General features: G+C 44.4%; 1 long non-coding RNA gene across 3 annotated transcripts in view; it reads right to left on the bottom strand.

Annotated features, from left to right (window-relative positions):
* The window catches only part of LOC138984193 (uncharacterized), a 282,161-nt gene that overhangs the window by 203,236 nt on the left and 57,041 nt on the right, over nucleotides 1–21,884 (bottom strand). The window lies entirely within an intron of this gene.

The raw sequence follows: 21,884 nt of genomic DNA, 5'->3' as shown, positions 1-21,884 counted from the left end.
TTTGCTCCAGCAGGGTTAAGGCAGACTGACCAGAAAGCCGTTAGCAATCTGCACTCTGATTTTGCACAATAGGAAGAAGAACTTTCAGATGTACTAAACTTATTTTATAAAGTAAATTGAGAAGCTGGCCTTCTACACAGAGCACTCCCCATACAAGCTGTAGAGGCTGCCTCACCGCAGCCACACAGCAAGATGAGCAATGTTTGACTGGGGTCGCCCTTGCCAAATACCTTGTATCTTTCTGCTCTCATTTCCTACCACACAGCTAGTAACATCCAGCAAGTTTTCTTTCTTCTTCCAGGCTCAAGCTATTTGAGAGGTAAAAAAATTAAAAAGGCAGGGGGAGGAAGAGGAAAAGAGCTGGGCAATGTTGCAAAATTAAGGAACAACCAGAGGAGACAGAGCTCCAGGTGTGTGTATGTGACATCTACCTTCTGAATAGTTTAAGGCAGAATCATGCAAACCCAACCTAAGACTCCAAGTCTTAGACATAAGCATTCATTGTCTTATAAAAGCAAAGAAGCATGTGATACCATCTGATGACCATCTTATAATCTGTCCCAACTTTTAAGCCTCAACTTCTGTAGCTGCTAAATGGGAATAATGCATATATCACAGGGAAGTCATGAGCGTTAACGAGATTACACGGCAATGTGCTTAGCACAGTCCCTATTACTGTGGAAGCACTCAATCCATTATGACCATAATTGTGATTAAGCAGTCAGAATCTGGATTAGGCGGTGGCACCCCACTCCAGTACTCTTGCCTGGAAAATCCCATGGACGGAGGAGCCTGGTGGGCTGCAGTCCATTGGGTCGCTAAGAGTCGGATACGACTCAGCGACTTCACTTTCACTTTTTACTTTCATGCAGTGGAGAAGGAAATGGCAACCCACTCCAGTGTTCTTGCCTGGAGAATCCCAGGGACTGGGGAGCCTGGTGGGCTGCTGTCTATGGGATCGCACAGAGTCGGACACGACTGAAGCACCTTAGCAGCAGCAGCAAAGTCAGAATCTCACCCCTGGATGACAAGATAAACTGCCAAATTTTTCCTGTTTCATTGCTTCTTTCTGAGGTTATATCTTGTTCTTTTGTTTGGAACATGCTCCTCTGTTTCCTCATTTTGCTTGACCCTCTTTTTTGGATTCTGTATATTAGAGGAAACAATTCTCTCTCTCAGTCTTGAAGCAGTGGCCTTTTATAGGAAGTGAACCTTCAATCTTGCCCTGGCTCTTGGTTGCCTCTCAAACATTTTTGAGTGTCCAAGCAGCCTATTTCATGTTTTAATCGCTCCCAGGGATTGAGGGTATGCCAAGACCTGTCACTGTCCCAAGGCAGGGGAGGAGGGATTTGAGTCAGCACCTAGACGCAGATTGATTGGAAGCCAGACTCTCAGGAAGCAGGTTTTAAAATATGCAAATACATACCACCCTTTAGTATGCATGCAAAAGTCCCTCTGGCCAGATGATCTAGAGGTGTCCCCAGAGTGAAAGTCACAAAACTCAGAGCTCCAGACAAGTGTCTAAGTGCCTTTCTGGACAATATCAGTAAGCTGGAGCCCAGCAGAGGGAGGGTGCAAAGACGGCATCCCCCTGCCTCTGTTCCGAGAGCCCCCCTCCTGGCCCCTAGGAGGAGGGTGCCAGGCCAGAAGCCTGCCTTTGAACCAAAGCTCCAGAACAAGCAAATAGGCCTCTTTCTCGGAAAGACTGCGAGTATCTCAGTCCACCATCTATGCAGTCCCCTGCGGGTGGCATGTTACCATCCCAGGGACCCAGGAGCTCAAGATCCCCACCTCCAGAGTCAGACCATCAGGGGTGCCCCTGGGCAGCTGCTGTAGAAACCAAGGCACCCAATGACGTCCGCGAATGCTGCCCCATGAGAACCACTGATGCTGTGGGAGAATGGGAAAATGGTGCCCATTAAGTCTAAACTGAAAAAAGAGCCCATGGGGTTTAACAAGATTCAAAATGATGCCTGCCCAAGATCAAGATCAGCGGGTGCAGCTCTTTGACAAAAAGTCCAGGACTTTTCAAACAGTGGTCTGAGCATGCCGTGGCCACTTAGTCTGTGCACCAGCCCTTCCCCAGCTCATTACAACCCTTTTGGTCATGTGGACACAAGCCCTGTTGGTTTTCAAAGCCAGGTGTTTGGAGGCTTGTCCTCAGGCTCAGGCCTTAAAAGCTGGGGCACCTGACATGGGGCCTAAACCCTTTGCTCCTCAGGGAGAACCCTTAGGTGTGGAGTTCCTCCCAGGGTGGGTAGTCATGCCCGGGGTAGTGTTTTGGGCAGGACTGCATCTCAGCCTGCCCCATCATTTGCTTCCTTGCAGACATGAAGGGGTTGCTCAGCTAGTTTTCAGGCCTCTTCCAGAGGAGATTGTTCCACACGTAGATTTGCTGTAAATTAGGTGTGGCCGTGGCGGGAGGTGACTGCAGAATCCTCCCACGTCACCATCGTGAAACACCTTCTGCTGGATTATACTGATCCATGAGGTACAAGGTCTTTAACCTTGTACATCAACCTTAACTGCACATCAACCTTTGTTTTAGGAAAAACAAAATCCTTGGGCACTGATTCACAGCAGTCACCAGAGGGATCTGGTTGTTTATTAAACACAGAAAATGACTGAATTACTCTCTATTGAACAGAGTGGAAGCAGAGCTATAAGAAGAGGATGGGCCTTCTCACCCCCAGGCTTCACTCTCAGACCACAGGGGAAGGTCTGTGCCCCGGGTGAGGCCACCCAGTACAGCAGAAGCCATTCTGTGAGAATCTCACCTATATTCTCAGCACAAGCCAACCCGGTGGCTCCCACCTGCATGCACCTATGGCTCTTTGCCAGGTGGCTTTCCCTGGCCTACTGAGCCAGAAGAGGGAGTGGCAGAGTGCCAGGGGGTTAATAGGCTCTGGAGCTGACTTCTACCCATAACGGGTGGAAGCTGGTGGATGGCTAGCTCTTCAGGTGGGATAACCTGAGCTATTTCTACACTGTCTCCAGAATTGCCCAGCAGATTGTGTCCCACTGCACACAGCAGTAATCTGCTTAATGAGGTTGGTTTCCTTCCCTTCTCTCACTTCCCCACTTCCTATCAGTGTTTCCTGGACCACCTCCAATTTTCTTGCCTTCAAGTTCTCCTTCTGGAAATATCCAACCTAATAACACACCCAAAAGAATCCTTCCTTTAGGCTCCATAAGGAGCTCCCCCCAGGTCCTCATCACAGAGTTCCAATGCCATCATTGGAATCAGCAATTGCCATTTCTGTTTGTGGATTCTAATTCAGGGACATCCAGTACAGCTTCCAAAACAACTTTTATCTTGTGGGAAACTACACCAGCCAACATTTCTTGCAAGCTCACCTTGCTGCAACCATCATAAGAATCAACTTCCATGTATTATCATCTGTAACTATCACAGCAAAGAAGGTATTACGGTCCCCACTTAATAGATGTGGAAATTCAAGTTCAGGGACGTTATGTCACTTCCTAAAGTCTTACAGCAAGTGAGAGGGAGAGCTGGGTGGGAGCCATGTTGGTTTAGCATAAATGGCCGTGAAATTCTTTTTGCTCTCTGTAAGACCTGCAGGGGGCTTCCCTGGTGGCTCAGACAGTAAATAATCTGCCTGCAATCCAGGAGTCTGGGTTCAATCCCTGGGTCAGGAAGATCTGTGGAGAAGGGACTGGAAATGGACTCCAGGAGTCTTGCCTGGAGAATTCCATGGACAGAGGAGCCTGGTGGGCTACAGTCCATGGGGTCGCAAAGAGTCGGATACAACTGAGGGACTAACGCTTTCACTTCTCACAAGAAGTGCTGAGAGGCTGCTCTAGGGTCTGTATATTTATAGGGCATGATTGGGGGACTAATATATTTGGACTTACTGGAGTAGTTGAACATTTTTTTCCTTCTTGTTTTCCATTAGCTACTTTGAATCTAATCTGCTTTATCATAACCCTCTATCATCTTCCAGCATGTAATTTAACAGCATGAGTGGTATTTGTCCCCTCATATCTCTCTGCTTTCTCCTTTTGATAACAGAATCCCTTGGTTTTAGCGGAATGCTTGGTCACCAACTAGAGACTTCCTCTCCCAATCTGTCCTGTAGCCAAAAGATGTAGTCAAAAGCATGCAAGTAGAAGTGCTGAGGACAATTTTCCAGGACCTACCAGGTGGTGCTGTATCCCTATATATTCCTTCTCCCTCTATTTGGGAGTGAATTCAGATGTGCGGGCCACAGAGTGTCAACAATGGAGAACCCAGGTAACTCCCTGGCAAGAGGGTGGGACAAGCTAGAAGGAGCCCAGGTCCCTGTGATCACCAACCAGCACATATTTTCATGTGAGATTCAAACTTTCATTCGTTTGAATCACTGTTATTTGTTCTGCTTTGAAGCAGCCAAATTCAAATCATAACTAGTACAAAGAGGAAAGAGGAGAAACTGAGAAGAAATCCAGCAGGGAAATGGAGCAGAACCATGGGGGCAGGGCAGTTGATGCAGGGGAGACCAGGAAGGAAAGTAAAGCTCAGAGGGGACTGAGCTCTATCTTATTTGTTTGCTTGTTTTACTGTTTTCCGAAACACAGAGGAGGAATAGAAAATCAAAGTCAGAGAAGAAAGGAAAAGCAACAGCACTCTCTTTTATCCTGCCTCTCGGGAGGCTGTGGGTGGCAGGAAAACAGAGGGGGAGAGGAATCCCCAGCTGCTATCAGGGCCCATAAAAAGTTCAAGCTCAACCCTCTGCTGGGGAGCAGAAAATGTCATCAACTCTGAAGCAGAGGGGGTTCTTTGGAGTAACTGGGCATCCACAGGGTCCTTTGCATGGGTGAGGACCTCCCTCGTCCCGGAACAGAGCAAACGTCTTCGTGTGAAGGCAAGGGAGCAGGTCAGTCACCAGGCTTTCACTTTACTCCCAAGCATGATAACCACACAATGCAATTGTGTGCAAGCTTCCAGTCATTTTTCTAAGAGGACACATGATTTGAAACATTTATTTCGAGAGTCCACCCAATAGGACATTGTCAGTTATTAACACAAAAACAAATACAGCCACTCTGAATTAAGGAACACTTTTTTAAAAAATCACATGCTAATGATTCTCCCATGCAATGCTTGGCCACAGCCGGCACTTCTGTGAGTGAACACGACTGTCTGCCTTTCAGGACTTGGCACAGCCCCAGTTCCACACAGGCCCCACGCACAGCACTGCTCAGCCTGGCTGCCAAGTTCTGCAGCTCAACCACACTCTGCCAGGGCAGTGGTGGTGATGTGGTACCTTATAAGCAAGGCGCAGATCAACTGAAAAGTCACCATGGACACTAAATACCAATAAGAGAGAAAATATCTAACAGCAGCAGACAGCTTCAATCAGGACATAGCAAAAGTTAAAAGCCAACAACTCTGGGTGAATATAAATTAGAGTGTATAATCCAGGTTTCCTATCTCCTCAACTGTCACAAGTCAGTGTTACCTTTAACACTCAGCAGCTTGAAAACCCATTCTGCAGAACTTTAAGAAGCCTACTTTGGGGAGGAATTTTCCTACCTCAACTGTTTCTGAATCTTTCTGGAGATGCCTGCACGTCACACAGAGATTCATCCTGACTGTCACCTGCGCTTCAGGCAGCCTCCTGTTTCTCGACAACTCAGCTCATCATTTGCGCTTGCCAACTTTACTTGCCAACTCACTACCAGTTGTCCAGACTGTTGCCTTTCTCCTTGAAATACTACTCCCTGAGCTGAGCTTTAATGCCTTCAAGAATGGCTGAGACCAAGATAGAATATCTAACTACAGACAGGCTGGGGAATACTCAAAGGAACAACAATGCAGAAAGAAAATCTCCAGCAGGCTATTGGACATCGCCCATCCCAAGATCCACAGAGCAGGACCTTGCTTAGGGGGTGGGCAGCTTGTGTCTCAGTGCCCCCACAAGATGTTAGGGGGAAAGGGAAGGAGATGATGCTCTCCTCTGATTGGACTTCAAGTAGTATGGCATCCCTGGTGTCTCCACCGGAACACATTTTCCTCTTTCCTTTTTCTGGTCAGTATCCCTCAGAGATGCCATTCTGGCTAAAGAAAGGTCACTTCCATGTCATGAGGCAGGGCCTCTCAATTCCTCAGTGTCTTGAACCTGCTTTGGGCTTTATCTTGCGTGATCCAAGTTACAGACATGAGGAATCTACTTAAAGCTCTAGCAGAAACTGCCAACCGCTTAGAAAGAGATACTGAGGCTCCCTAAGGGCTGGATTAAACCCATTGGAGAGCGCTGAGAATATTCTAGTGCCTCCAGCAGATATGAAATTCAAAAGGAAACTTAAATCACAGTATAATGAAATCCAAGCACATTCTCATTTTTCTCATCATGATGATTCTGGTACTTTTTCAAAACACTTTTAAATTTGAATACTTCTTCAAGATGCTCCCATTTTCCTTGGAACTTTTCCCTGCTGGTGCCCCCAGGTCATTCAGTTTCATAAGAAGCACAGCTCTGGGTCCAGTGTCAGAACCCCCAATTACATGTGAGGAGCTTAGTCCCAGAGCCCTGCGAATGTCATGATGGCCCCTACCTAGAAATCCACCAAGCTTTCATAGGAAAAAAATGAAGTCTTTTCTCCAGTGTCTTTCTACTGGAGTATTCCTGAGAACACTGGGCTTTTGTCCTCAGCAGCTAAGACTGAACTGTCTCCTAGATTGTTTAGAATCACAGGTAGCCCCTCTGTTTCTTTTTGTCCACTCTTTCCTCTGGGACTTACACCTGAAGGTCAATGGAAACCTCCCATGACTCATTTATTCAACAAAGTTTGTGGAGCACCTGTAGAGGGTTGAACAGTGTCCCTCAAAAATCCGTGTCTACACAGAACTTCAGAATGTGACTTTATTTGGAAAGACTGTCTTTTGTGGTTGTTCAGTTGCTAAGTTGTGTCTGACTATTTTCAATCCCATGGACTGAAGCATGCCAGGGCTCCCTGTCCTTCATGATCTCCCAGAGTTTGCCTAAGCTCATGTCCATTGAGTCGGTGATGCTACCCAACCATCTCATCCTCTGCTACCTCTTCTTTTGCCTCTTTGTGGATATAATCCAATGACTGACGTCCTAACAAGAAGAGGAGACAACACACAGAGATACACAAGAGGAAGAGACCACATGAGGATGGAGGCGGGCACCCGAGTGAGCATGCGGCTCCAAGCCAAGGAACTAATTCCAGTGGCTGCCAGCAACCACTGGAGGCTAGAAGACAGGCAGGGAACAAGCTGTGCCTCGGAGCCTCCAGAAGGAACCGACGCTGCCAACACCTTGATTTCTGATTTCTGGCCTCCTGAACCAGGAGAGAGTAAATTTCTGCTGTTTGAAACCACCCAGGTTGTGGTAGCTTATTATGTCAGCCACAGGAAATTAATACAGCTCCTAATGGCCTCTACTCATGGTGAACGAAGCAATGGGCAAGACAAATAAGATCCCTGTTCTCAGGTGGCTAAGACTCCAGTGGGAAGGAAAAACAGTAAGTAATCAAATAAATAAATAGGGTTAATTCAGAATGTGATTAACCTCGTGAAGAAACACACGAGAGTTACAGGATGGAGCAGGACCAGGGTGGAAGGCAGGGCAGGGGCACCTTTTAGAGCAGGCTGTCTCTGGGACATCAGGAAGGGCAGACTAACTGCCATCCGGCCGGGACACCCCAAGGGGCGTGTGTCTGTCCACTTACGCGTGCTCCCCTCATCCCCACCACAGAGATCCGGCCTCTCCTCTCCTCTCTTCCCAGCCCAACACCGCTGAGTTCCAGCAGCAATTCTGCTTCTGACATAGCCCTCTGTTTTCACTCCACCCAGATTTCTCTTCCTTTACACGTTCCCGAGCTTGAACATGTACAAAACTGACAAGAATTGTTTTTGTTCCCCCCCAACATCCAGCCTGTACATAATGGATGTCAGTCTATTTCCTCACCATACTAAGAGAGCAGATCCAATTTGATTTAATTGCTGCCGGAGCTCTGTAAACAGCCGCGAGTTACTGCCGAGCCCTGTGGTTTATGAAGAGAACACCACAAATGACAGGAAGCTGCAGGGAGGAAAATAGTCTGAGCTGACTTTGGCGTGTTCATTTTCAAGTACAGATACTTCCATTCATCAATGGGACACTTATGAAACCTGGGCTGTCAAGATGATATTCTAGAAAGGAGTAACAGAAACCCAAAGTGTTAGTCGATCAGTCGCATCCGACTCTTTGCGACCCCATGGACTGCAGCCCGCCAGGCTCCTCTGTCCATGGAATTCTCCAGGCAAGAATAGTGGAGTGGATAGCCATTCCTTCTCCAGGGGATCTTCCCTACCCATGAATTGAACCCAGGTCTCATGCATTGCAGACAGATTCTTTACTGTCTGAGCCACCAATGGGAACTCAAAGTGTTGTGATTATGAGGCCATCCATCTCTGAGCAGAAGCCCTGTGACTAGAATGCAAGATGCCCCATAAGAACCAGAATCAGTCAGACATAGAGAACCCACCCACCTGACAGCGAATTTCAGTGAATGCCCCTTGCCCCCAACCAACCCTGGCATTTAAGAAATCAGCACAAACCCAAAAGGAAATTCATCTAACCAGAAACTTGACTTCATAAGAGAAAGATTTCCACCCCACAAGCGCAAGATTTCATAAGATGAAAGATGCTGCACCGTCATCTCATAGACTTAAAAATATAGAATGGGCCCAGAGGGAAGAGCTGGTGAAAGGAAAGCAGACATCTCCATTCTCCCCAGTGGCACACAGGTGCCCTGAGCCCCGGTGGCTCATAGCAAGGAACAGACAAAGGCGGTACTCAGAAAGGGAGTGCTCAAGCATGTAAGTGGGGACCCTATTAAAATGAAGGTTCTAGTTCCTTAGGTCTGAAACAGGGGCCTAGAATCCTGCGTCTTGATTCCGACAGGCTGTCGAGAACCCAAAGGAGCAGTAGCAATGGGAAGCTGCTGTGAGGCCCAAGGGGCCCAAGAGAGAAGTGCTGGCACCTTGCGTCTCACGGAGCATCCAAATTTGGACGCAGACAAACTCCGGTTCATATTAGATGCAGGTGATCAACAACAACAAATCATTTATTAATTTAATTGCATATAATAAATCTATGTGTTGAATTAAGACAATCTCAGTAAGTAGTTCTTAAAAGATGATTAATCAGCATCTCTCAAATCCATCTGCATGTGAGAGTCATCTGAGGAGCCAATCATCTGGTTACAAATCCTAGTGCCCAGGCTCCAGCCCACAGCCACTGAATCAGGATCCCTTGGCCAAGTGTGTATACAGGGGGTTACAAGCACGGAAGGGGTAAAGAGCCACGAAGGGAGAAAAGAGACGAATCCAAAACAAGAGGGATTGGAGAGGAGACTAAATCCGCACATTGCTTACTTTTATTCTCACTTCTTTCGATTTCACTTCTCTCTCCCCTGATAGACTCTCTTTCTCCCCAGTAGTCTTCTGATCAAAACATGTTCCACAGATGAGCATCACCTGGGAGCTTATTAGAAACAGATTCCTAAGCTCCTCCCCAGACCTATTGAATCAGAATCTGCATTTTAACAAGATCCCCAGGTAATTAGTGGGCACGGTACGTCTGCAAGCATGGCTCTACATAGACATGAGCCCAGGCTTCCTCCACAGACACACGCTAGGTACAAAGGCAGTCATTAAGCTGCTCAGGCACTGCAACTGGGGATCAGCTGCTGCCTGTACCCTGCCAGGCAACTGTAGGAGAGGGTGCCTGCGAACATGTAATTGATTTACAACATCATCTGGCCGTAAACCAGCAAAAGCCAAGTTGTCTTTTTCTCTGTATTGATATAATTACCGACTTGAGAGGAAGCAGGTTTTCTTCAGACCAAATAACCTTGTTATTTATCAGTCTGTGCTAGCTTCGCTTCTGATGAGCAATTCATTCTGGGTGGTTATTGACTGACCCCACTTGGCTCTCCTTATTCATCCTGTCCCCACTGGCAACAATTATTCAGCTCTCAGGGTGATGGCAACATCAATGCAGTTACATATATTTGCATTTTCTGTACATTCTTCCTATTTTTCTTGCCTGCTTTAATAAACAGAATACTACTTAAGGACCATGATGGCTGTTTTAACTCCTCACAATATCTAGCAAAGCAGCACTTACTGAAAAACGTAATGGATGCTGCTGGGTAGTGCCAGGAACTACTTTTAACACAGTTCCTCTCAACTCTCCATCTCGTGTGCTAGAAACAAAGCTGGTTTAAAGCCACATTGGAACACCCTCACTTTGACAAATCTCACTTCCAGTCTCTGCACACTGACTCTGTGCTGTCAGTCAGTCATAAAAAGCAGATGCTGTCACCAGCTTAGAATGAACTCTGTTTCCCAAGAGTTCATTTCAAAGTCATTTATTGGAACTTCAAGTGTGTGATCCCCAAACAACCCCTTTGGTTCTCACTGTTTCCAGGCTGGACCTCAAGAGTGGGAAGCCACACTCTTAGAAAACTACTAATCAATAGCTACAGTGTTAAATTAAATCCAAATGGGTTTTTATCCAACCCAATGTTGGTGCTTAACGAATAGTTTACATCAGGCCACAGTCAGGAGGTAGCAACAGATGATATTGCAGAGATGGCCTTTTGTATATTTTTAAGAGCTTTCCAGATGGGTAGCATTGATTCTTCATGATAGTTTATTAAAACTTCTCATTTTCCCTTCTACTACAAAACATGTAGGGGTGCCTTCATTTTTGTTGTGGCTCACAGATGAATTTAGAAGGGGGAGAAAAGAGAAAGGAGAAAATAAAAGAGAGAAAGAAAAATGAAAGTGATCTTAAGTCTGCTGCTGCTTGCTGCTAAGTCACTTCAGTCGTGTCCGACTCTGTGCGACCCCACAGACGGCAGCCCACCAGGCTCCCCTGTCCCTGGGATTCTCCAGGCAAGAACACTGGAGTGGGTTGCCATTTCCTTCTCCAATGCAGGAAAGTGAAATCGCTCAGTTGTGTCCGACTCTTTGCGACCCCATGGACTGCAGCCTACCAGGCTCCTCAGTCCATGGGATTTTCCAGGCAAGAGTACTGGAGTGAGGTGCCATTGCCTTCTCCAGAGACACAGTACTGACATCTGATGTTTAAGGACCGGGGAACATGCTTAACATCCGACAATGCCCAAGGCAACTCCCCATAATGAAAACTCAAAATGCTGCCCCAAACATTAATAGTGCTGAGACTGAGAAACTGCCTTGGAGGAAAGGAGCAACATGTAAGAAGGCCACAGGCTGGCTGACTAGAGTGAGTCATTTCAGGTTGTTCTACAACAAGATAGTGAGGTGGAGAATTGGAATGTGATAACCTAAGGCTTGGTGCACTTGAGAAGATGATCTGCTCCATCAAATACTAAGAGTAAGACAAAGCAGAAAAATAGTCAGTGGTTCAGAAAGTCATGGGTTGGGAAAGCAAGGTGCAAAGAATGAGCAAGGGAGAACAGTTCCAGGGTTCCAGGCTGAGCACCCCTGATGTTGTGGAAGTAGACAAAGGGATAGTCTTAAAAGAGTTGGCTTGAGCAACTCCCTCCCATGAGTCTGTCACATGGGCTGAGCCTCCGGGTTGGTAAAAATGGAGACTGGGCCAGCTTCTGTGTAATAGTCCACTACTATGAACATGAGATGTTTGTAAGGAAGATCCCTATAACTTGGAGGGCATGCATGCATGCTAAGTCATGTCTGACTTCAGACGTGTCCGACTCTTTACAACCCTATGGACCATAGCCTGCCAGGCTCCTTTATTCTTGAAATTCTCCAGACAAGAATACTGAAGTGGGTTGCCATACCCTCCTTGAGGGGATCTTCCTGACCCAGGGATTGAACCCAGATCTCTTACATCTCCTGCATTGGCAGGTAGGTTCTTTACCTCTAGCACCACCTGGGAAGGCCAACTTGGAGGGCATCAGTATATAAAATGCTCTCTCACCTCCAGGAACTACCAATCTCATTAAGATAAAATTTACATGTATGAGCTGATGGCTCTCCAATTTTTAACTTTAGCCAGACCTCCTCTCCTGGACTCCTAAATCATTTATCAAATGCCAATTCACCTTCTCACCTTAAATATCCAACAGACATCTCAAATAGCATGTCTAAAACTAAACTCTTGATAATCCCCCAAACCTGTACCTCCTACAGTTTTCCTCATCTCAGCCACCCAAACAAACAAAAAAAAAAACTAGTCAGCAAATTCTCTCAATGCTACTATCAAAATATATCCAGGCTGAAAACATTATTAAGTCAAAGAAGCCAGCCATAACAAAGGACTACAGATTGCTTGACTCCATGTGTATGCAATATGTAGAATGGGCCAATCTATAGAGACAGAACATGAGGGGGGTTGCTATGGCTGAGGGGAGATTGAGGGATGATGGCTAAGGGGTGCAGGATTTCTTCTAGGAATGATGGAAATGTTCTAAAGTCAATAGTGGAGATGGTTGCATAAATCTTTGTCTATACTAAAAGCCCTTGAGTTGTAGATTTTAAATGAACGAACTGCACGGTATATCTCAGTAAACTGCTTAGTAGGAAGTACATATATACACACATGTACAATTATATCTCTAGAATCTACCTTCTTCTCGTCATCTGTGTCATAAGATGACCCCTCACCTGAGTGCTGCGGCAGCCTCCTGAGCTAACTGGCCATTGGCTTCTCTTCCTGCTCTACCTGGGCCCTTCTGCACAGGCACCCAGAGCAACCCTTTGAAACATAAGTCATGCCTTCTCATGCCTCTTCTCAAACCCTTCTGGCAGCTCCCGTCTCACCAGAGTGAAAGCCAACGCAGGCCCCCACACAAACTGGCAGTCGGGAGGGACCGGTTTTGTGGGAGACAATTTTTCCATGGACCAGGGTTGGGGTGGAGGGTGGGGAGAATGGTTTGGGGATAATTTAAACACATTACACTTATTGTGCACTTTATTCCTATTATTATTACACCAGCTCCACCTCAGATCATCAAGCATTAGATCCTGGAGGTTGGGGACCCCTGCTATAGAATTTTTATGATGAAATCATTTCACATCTCTGTTTTAAAACCCTGATTTCTTTTTCTGCTCCTTTAAGTATGTTCTTTTATAGACATGGTGACCTAATTTCCAAAAGCAACAATTAGAAACATGGAAAAGAATATATTATCTTTAGAGAAGGAAAACTGTTAAAAAACAATTAGGAAGAATAATATTCCTTTAATACTTGATTAGTTAGAAGGGGCCCAAAAGGAGGACAAGTCCCTTCCAACCTGGACATCATTCTCTGGTCCCCTTGCCTTCTGTGGATGTTGGCTTCATCACAACGATGAAAAGCAGTTCTTTTATAGGTACTTAAAAAAAAAAAAAAAAAAAACAGACTATAAGAAAAAAAAAAAAAAAACAGATTATAAGAAAGAGGAGAGCTGAGGTGCCATGCATGGTTGGAAAAGAAAAGTGACCTCTAAGAGCAAATAAATCTCTTTGAGTAGACAATACTGCAGGGCTCTTGCACCTCCTAGGGTTACTGGAAATCCTAGAGCTTCTCATCTTTTCCTCAACAAGCTTTTGAGTCAGATAAGTGACTGCAGATGAATTACAGAAAATATTCTAATAAACCTAGGAGAAAATCATGATTTGATGAAAGAATCAATAATGATTACTGAGTAACCATCTATTTCCACTTTTCTTAAGCATTTCTCTCAGCCCTGCTCTAATATACATCTTATTTAAATAGACTCTTAAAATATAATGTACTTAGCACATAGAGTGTAAAACCATGCTGAGTTCTCAGTTAAAACTTGGGAGACCCTAGAGCTGGGGCCATGCAGACCCCTAGTTCAGGAGCTACTGCTCATTCAAACCTGACAGTCTTGTGTTAGAACTGCACTCAAAGTTTCCAGAGGAAAAGGGCAGTGACCTGTGGAAACCCACAGCTACAAATCAGTAACAATATCATATTTTTGAAGAAGGCATTTGTGGAATCAAGGAAATCTTCATGGAAAACAGTAGAACTTTAGAAAATAGAGTGCTGGATAGGTGAGGAAGAGTGAGAGTAAGATGTCGGTGGATAAAGGGGATTTTAGGTAGATGAAATCAAAGACAAGTCCTCTGTGATGACAGCAGAGAAGCCTCTCCACTCATGCCTTTCAAAGAAGTTAAACTGTGTCCTAAGGGAAGACCCCAGAGACACAGTGCTAGCTGTTTTCTGGAGGGCATGGTATTCCAGAGTGCTGGAGCTGGGGAGCAGATTATAGCCAATAGCTCCAACATTTTCTCATATGCAACTTTGTGCATAAACAGGTATGCCTCAAATATTTTCAGAGCCTAGGGCAAGAGTATAAATAGAGGGCCACATGCCATATATTTGAATCATCACTCACACAAGCAAGCTATTAGATATGTTCTAGTTACCTACCTTAACAGATATTCTTTTTCAACAACTTGGATGGTCAGATTTCAAAGTAGAATTCTCAGAATTTCTACCAGAACGTGACATCGGAGGATGGCATCTAGGGGAGAACCAACTTCAGCCTCTAACCTGTGGACTTCCCTCTTCCCAAACTCAGTCACTCCAAATCCAGCTCTGTCTTGTATCTCTGTCCACACATGTGGACACCCAGGCTGCAAGGCCAGGCTCCATCCACAGCAGTCATTTGGCCACCCTTCAGGCCTAGAAGTTTCTATGTCAGTGACCCGGGATGACTTCTGAATTCAGACTTGGAAAAGAAGACCATGGAAGTTCATTTGAGCAGAAAAGTCCAGGGCCCTAGGTACCAGGGGCATGATCTTAAAGGGTAATGCAGGTTCTAAGTGGGCATATGGTGGAAACATGCTTGGAAAAATGCCACAGAGGATCTAAAGCATGTGGTCCTATTGTCTGGGTGATGTAGAAGTAACTGCCTGAGCAAACTTCTCACGTATCCTAATGCTTTCAACGAAGTAGGTGGGAAGATCAAAGATTACAGTTCTCCCAAACACCCAGCACTAGACCCCTCACTGCTTCAGAAAACTTCCCTTACATTGACATCTCTAAAAATCATTCAGGAGAGAGGGGCCAGTGCTTTATTATAGAAGAATTCCAACAACTATAAGTAGATATCCCTCTAGAAATGGAGCTTAAACCCTCCCGCTTTGAGCATGGGTTGGACTTGGTGGTTTGCATCCAACAAACAGAGTTTGAAGTATAGAAAAGGAGAATAATACCTTTACAGTGGAGCAACCTGGCTAATACTCCCGTAGCCAAATGATCAGGGTTAACCTCATCAGTGAAAAATCATGATGATAACGTGTACCCCCAATAACATGCACGTTGGTGAGGGGGTACCTTCTCTGTGGTTTTCTTTCCAAAATCCCTTAACCGCAGTCTAACTAATGAGAAAACATCAGACATGTCCAAAACGAGAGACACTGGTACAAGACCTGGCCAGATCTCTTCAAAAGACTGTCAAGATCCTAAAAAGCAAAGAGAGACGGAGAACTCACAGACAAGAGATTAAGGAGATGGAAACTGAATGCAGCGTGGTGCCCTGGATTGGATCCTGGCACAGAACAAGGACATTAATGTGGAAACTTGTGAAACACAAATAAACTCTGGAATTTACTTAATAGTACTGTAACAATGTTGGCTTGTTAGTTTTGACAAATGTACTGTGGTAATGTAAGATGTTAACAATAGGAAAAACTGGGTGAGGAGTGCACGGAAACTCTCCGTATTACTTTGGCAACTTCTCTATAAATCTAACATTGTGCCCAAATAAAAAGTTACTCAAAAAATGCTCATCCACATCATCAAAGAATCACAGAATATGCCCGTTCTGTCTCAGTGTGGCCCACACTCACTCGATGGGGCAATGGGATGGCATTTTCCAGGTCTGGAATGTTGATGGAGAGCCCTTTCTCATGAGACCTCCAAGATGCCAATTCTCACGGTCAAAGCCAGTGTGATCCCAGACAGCATGTAAGTGACAGCTCCTCAGAACATCAAGATGTGTTTGTAAGCATTCCAAAGAAAATAAACAAGGTTTTGAAGAAGAAAAAGGGAAATTACTTGTGGCGTGTTTACAATTTGGAACAGTATAAAATAGGAAACAAATGACATATATAAAACTCCTGCAATAAACTGAAGGAGGGATCCTAAAACAGACCACAGAGACCACAATGCTTTGGGATAGAATTTTAAGCTGTAAAACCTCCCTATAGCAAACGCACTGTAGGATGATTTCCCGCTGAGCCACGGGGGAAGCCCACAGATTTAACTCAAGCTGGAATGAACTAAACATATACCATTGCATCCATCTACTGGTTACAGAGCGGGAATCCCATTTAATGCAAAGGGAATTTGCATTAAACTTGATAGATCAACTATTTTTAAGAATAGCACTTGGCTTTACCATGAGTAAACAGCACAGGACCTAGATCTTGCCAGATACCAGGCCCCATTCACGCAAACGCCCAGAAGAAAATGTGCTGAGTCTTCTACACATAAATGTCTAGGATTTGAGAGTGGAAAAAAAAAAAAAAAAAAACACAGGACTTCAAGTATTTCCTGTATCTTCAAGTATTTTCTCATCAAAAATAGTAAATTTCTTTTCTAATTAATTTAGTTATCCTTCAATCAGTCCCACCAGGTTTAAGAGGGGCAAAACCATATAACTGTACCATAACCATTCCAATTAAAAAGAGAAATGTCAGGAAATCCATCAGTATCTATTTCAAAAGCCATATTTGCTCTCTCATTGAGATTCTTATTGTTGAAAAGTTGTTTTGAAAGTGATTAAATAATTATATGTAATGCTAGGCCTTATCGGAGAAGGCAATGGCACCCCACTCGAGCACTCTTGCCTGGAAAATCCCATGGACGGAAGAGCCTGGTGGGCTGCAGTTCATGGAGTTGCTAGGAGTCGGACACGACTGAGCGACTTCACTTTCACTTTTCACTTTCCTGCATTGGAGAAGGAAATGGCAACCCACTCCAGTGTTCTTGCCTAGGGAATCCCAGGGACAGTGGAGCCTGGTGGGCTGCCGTCTATGGGGTTGCACAGAGTCGGACACGACTGAAGCGACTTAGCAGTAGCAGCTAAGTCTTATAAAATTTGGCAGCAACATCATTTACATTAGAAACATCATTTGCATTTATATAGATCTAGTTACTTTTGAATAGATGCTTCAACATTCATCTATGACTTAATTATTAAGCCTTCCTTTGTCAGACCACCAAAGCAAGAGAAAGATTCATGAGTATCGAGCACAGACTGTATACTGAGTTGCATGTGCCATTTTCTTCATTCCTCCCCCATCCCTGTGAAGCAGGTACTAGATTTCTTTACACACAAGGTAACCAAGTGTGTGGGGGCTTAAGTTCTAGGTAAAGTCACATTTCTGGGTGTGCTGGAAAATATGTTGCCATTCACCCACAATGACGCCAGAAATACTCTGCAAGACATGAGAGAGAGAGACAGATAGGCAGACAGACAGTTGGGATCAAGATTTGCTGTTGGCAAACTCTCAAGAAAGTTTCTGCTTGGCCACACTGTTTTACTTTCCTCCTTTTCTCCTCTCATCCAAAATTTCCTGCCTTGGAAATCATCCTTGCAGGTTTACAATTACTTTAGTTTCATTAACAGAAACCCCAGCTCAAAATGTCTTGAATCGATAGCAGAAGAAAATTTTAAGATCAATTACTAGAAAATCTAGAAGCAAAGTAGGTTTCAAGCCCTCTCTGTCCTAGGCTGTCACCAGGGGGCTGGGGCCTATTTGGTTCCTCACTTCTTTTTTCCACATCTCAGAGTTATCTCCATTCACAGAGTAGCCTTTTCCAACACAGCTCCCAAGGAAAAATGTTTTCTAATTTGCATCCAAAGAGAACTATGTTGGAAATTGAAAGAAGATAGTGACATGGACATATGAGACTATAATACAGAAATGTCCAAATTCTGTCTTGGCTTAGTAAGCACTGCCCTCCATCCTCCTCACCAGCATCCGCATCCCTCACCTCCAGCTTTGCAGTTTCCTGTGGGACATGTATATACAGGACAGTGGGAACTGAGATGTAAAACTCCACCTTACCACTCACCAGGTACACAGTACCCACAAAGCAGAGGTCCTTGGTAAATATGACAAGAATCCTTGATGAAGCATTATGGTCATTCTTTTCCTGCCACCAAGTTAAATGCAAAGAGAATTCCCAAATACCTAAATGTTTCTGTGCAAAAAGGAGAGTGATCCTACCTAGATGACAGCATGGTAATAGAAGAGAAAGAGAAAAGAAATCCAGAGCCAATTTCTTGTTCTAAACATTATTCAGATGGAGGCAGAAACACACAGCCATGCCTGTAGGTGGGACTCCTCCTACTAGAAAATGTGACTTCATCAGTGTGTCCTGAAATCTGACCAAGTCATTTCAGTATTAATTCCTCTTATAAAGAGAAATACATTTGTCATTAGGCATTGCCTCCAAGGCTCAGAAGATATTTCTTCCTAGAAGGAGCTTTCTAGCTTCTTAGGTGGGATGAGTGATGTCTTTTATAACACAGCTAGGACAGGTAAAGTAATCCAAGGATGATCTGGGGACATTGTTTTGCATCACTGTTCTGAGCAAATGTGACCTTAAGCAGCAGTCAACTCTACTTGATTTTTCCAAAAATCAAGCTTGAAATGACAAGCTCTGCATGGATTTGTGGTATAGAAATTTGCTGAAAAATGTCTGCAAGATAACCAAGACTTCATACCCATGTTTTTCAGCACTTAGAGACCATCACTTATTGGGTAACTCTAAAAGACGCTTACTTCTTGGAAGGAAAGTCATGACCAACCTAGATAGCATATTGAAAAGCAGAGACACTACTTTGTCAACAAAGATCCATCTAGTCAAGGCTATGGTTTTTCCAGTGGTTATGTATGGATGTGAGAGTTGGACTGTGAAGAAAGCTGAGCGCCGAAGAATTGATGCTTTTGAACTGTGGTGTTGGAGAAGACTCTTGAGAGTCCCTTGGACTGCAAGGACATCTAACCAGTCCATTCTGAATGAGATCAGTCCTGGGTGTTCTTTGGAAGGAATGATGCTAAAGCTGAAACTCCAGTACTTTGGTCACCTCATGTGAAGAATTGACTCATTGGAAAAGACTCTGATGCTGGGAGGGATTGGGGCAGGAGGAGAAGGGGACGACAGAGGATGAGATGGCTGGATGGCATCACTGACTCAATGGTGAGTTTGAGTGAACTCTGGGAGATGGTGAGGGACAGGGAGGCCTGGCGTGCTGCGATTCATGGGGTCGCAAAGAGTCGGACATGATTGAGCAACTGAAATGAACTGAACTGAACTGAAGGAAATCACCTTCCTTCTCTCTGCTTTAGTTTTCTCATTTATGCATTGGGAGAAGGTGGGAGTTGGCCAAATCCTCAAATTTCTTCCCACAGTCTCAAATATCGGGAAAAAATGTTATGTATACATAAATGTGGATTCTAGTATTAGTTGCTAAGAAGTAACACTTATTTGTACCCTACCTTGTTTTACAATAGACATAGGGCTATTGTAACTTTTCAAGCTTAATAGAGAAAATACTATACCTTAAAAATGTATATAGCTCAGAAGATATAGAAGATACCAGAAGATCTTGGGTAAACTGTTAGCCAGGATACCAATGAGCATAGAGTCATTCTCACACAAGGGTCCAGTAAAGAAATAAGATCTTGGTCCCCAAATCAGATACGCAATTTATTCCTATACTGGTATGACTTAATACACCCAAACTACAAAGTAGGTTACAAAAATTAATATATTTAAGTGTACAGAAATATTTTAATACTGTTATGCCCAGCTTAGCTTTCAGCTTACCATGTAGGTGAAAATGTTCTTTCTTACTTATTTTCTCTTTCCTCAAAGAGCATATTACTCTATGGACCCTCAGTAAAAGCCAAATATTGAATTATGTCCTTGCTTTGAGTGCTTTTTTTCTCCTTTGTTAGTATTTTTAAAATACACCACGCAATGCAAGTGAAATAAACATGAGATCAAAAGAGCTAAGCTCAGGTTTCCGTTCTTCTACACTATAGAGGGGTGGCCTAAGCAAGTGACTTCTCTCATATAAAGAGAACAATCACATTTACCTTACAGGATTATTGTGAAAATTACTTTTATTTATTGACACCTTGTGCTCTTTCAGAAAAGAGTTAAGACAGCCTCCATGAATATGTAAGAATATAAAATGCCCCCCCCCCCAAAAAAATGGGACTAAGACAGGAAAAAACAAGACTTGGGATATAAAATGGAGCTGGGAATAAAATTAAAACAGCCCGTTACATACAGACCTAAACATTTGCTGCAGATAAGCCAGAAATGGGAGTGCTGAGGACAGTGAGTGACATCACTGACAGAAGAGGGCTGAGGAAGGTCTCACAAGCCATGAGGTTGCTCCTTGTTCCTGTGAGAAAAGCCTGGGCTTTGGTACCCTGCCAATCCCATTGGGACCACTGGCTCTGGGTGCTACTGCTACACCCTCTAAGGACCTCGAATTTTCAATGAGGAGAGTAAATCATACTTTGCAGGGTTGTGGAGCTATTGGGTTGGCCAAAACATTTGTTCAGGTTTTTCTGTAAGATGGTATGGAAAAATTCAAACGAACTTTTTGGCCAACCCACTCCAAAGTGCCTTGTATGTGTTGGCAGCCAATGTAGAACAGGCCCCTGCCCCTTCTTTCTCCCCTCTCTCTGTCCTCACTCTGGGCTCTGTTTTCTACTTACCCCACGTAGTCAACACTCCTGTGAGATATCTTTTGTAGTTCACTAAATTACCCTCTGTTTGTCATCATTTTATTTTTAATAATCATTAACAGCAATATGATACCCATATCTGCCTCAGAGAGTTACATACATCTGTATTTGATAGAAAATGGTCTCCTCTCAAGGTGTTGACAATAACAAAACAGCAAAGTATCTTTAAGAACTTGCCCTGAAATACACAGAGCCATTAATGTCACATGCAATATAGCAGAGTTGATTTCTTGACAGAAGGTTAATTAGTTCTCTCCCATAGGATGGCATCGCCATAATTAAACCAATAACAACAAGGAAAAAATACACTCCTGGGCAACTGAAGACATTCTTACAATAATGAGAAATGGCAACGGGCACCGACTACGAAGGTTACTTTCTAGTTGCTGTTGTTTAATCATCACTGGCACAAAAAGACATTCCTCCCTACACCAGATAAGGTCTGTTCCTGAGAGAGCCCTGTTGTAAAAGGAAGGCATTTCAGCTTTTTACTAGCTCTGTACAATCCCTTGATAAATGTAAGTAGGAAGCTCCAAATGTGGAGAGAATCCTGTACCTGTGGTTTTGTGGTACCATGTATCAATTCCCCTAGTAATGATACGATTAATAGCATCTGCTCTGTGACCTAATTATAGCCAACTTTGTGCATATTCTTGATGGGGAGGGGAGGAGAGGGTGCTTGTTTCCCTAAAGGAGGGTCCTAAACAAGACCCCTGCAGAGACTGCTGTTCTGAGCACCCACGCACACCCTCTGACATGGCTGCCATCTTTCTTTCCTCCATTCAGGCATGGTGGACATGCACAGCTTCCCCGGACACCCTTCTAAGAACTCAGGAGAGTGTCCAGGGAAGTGTTATACAGTAGCTTGGATTCACTGGGATGCCCTTCACTAAGGATTGAGGGGTTCCAAATTCAAAAGAAGAAAAGCAGTGCCTTGTGGTTTCACATATCCCTACACCACCACCCCCATGAAGGTTGACTATGTTGGAGATAATGCAGCCATCCAAGCCCTGTACATCCAAGACTCCAGTGGACTGAGAGGTGACCATTGGGGTCCAGTGTGAACTTGATTCAAACACACACCACCATCAAGGCTCAGCTGAGTACCTGGACGCTCATGGCTAAA

Source organism: Bos mutus, chromosome 20, assembly GCF_027580195.1.
Source record: "Bos mutus isolate GX-2022 chromosome 20, NWIPB_WYAK_1.1, whole genome shotgun sequence".
NCBI lineage: Eukaryota > Metazoa > Chordata > Mammalia > Artiodactyla > Bovidae > Bos > Bos mutus.
Note: the sequence above shows the minus strand (reverse complement) of the source record. Positions and strands in the feature narration are given on the sequence as shown.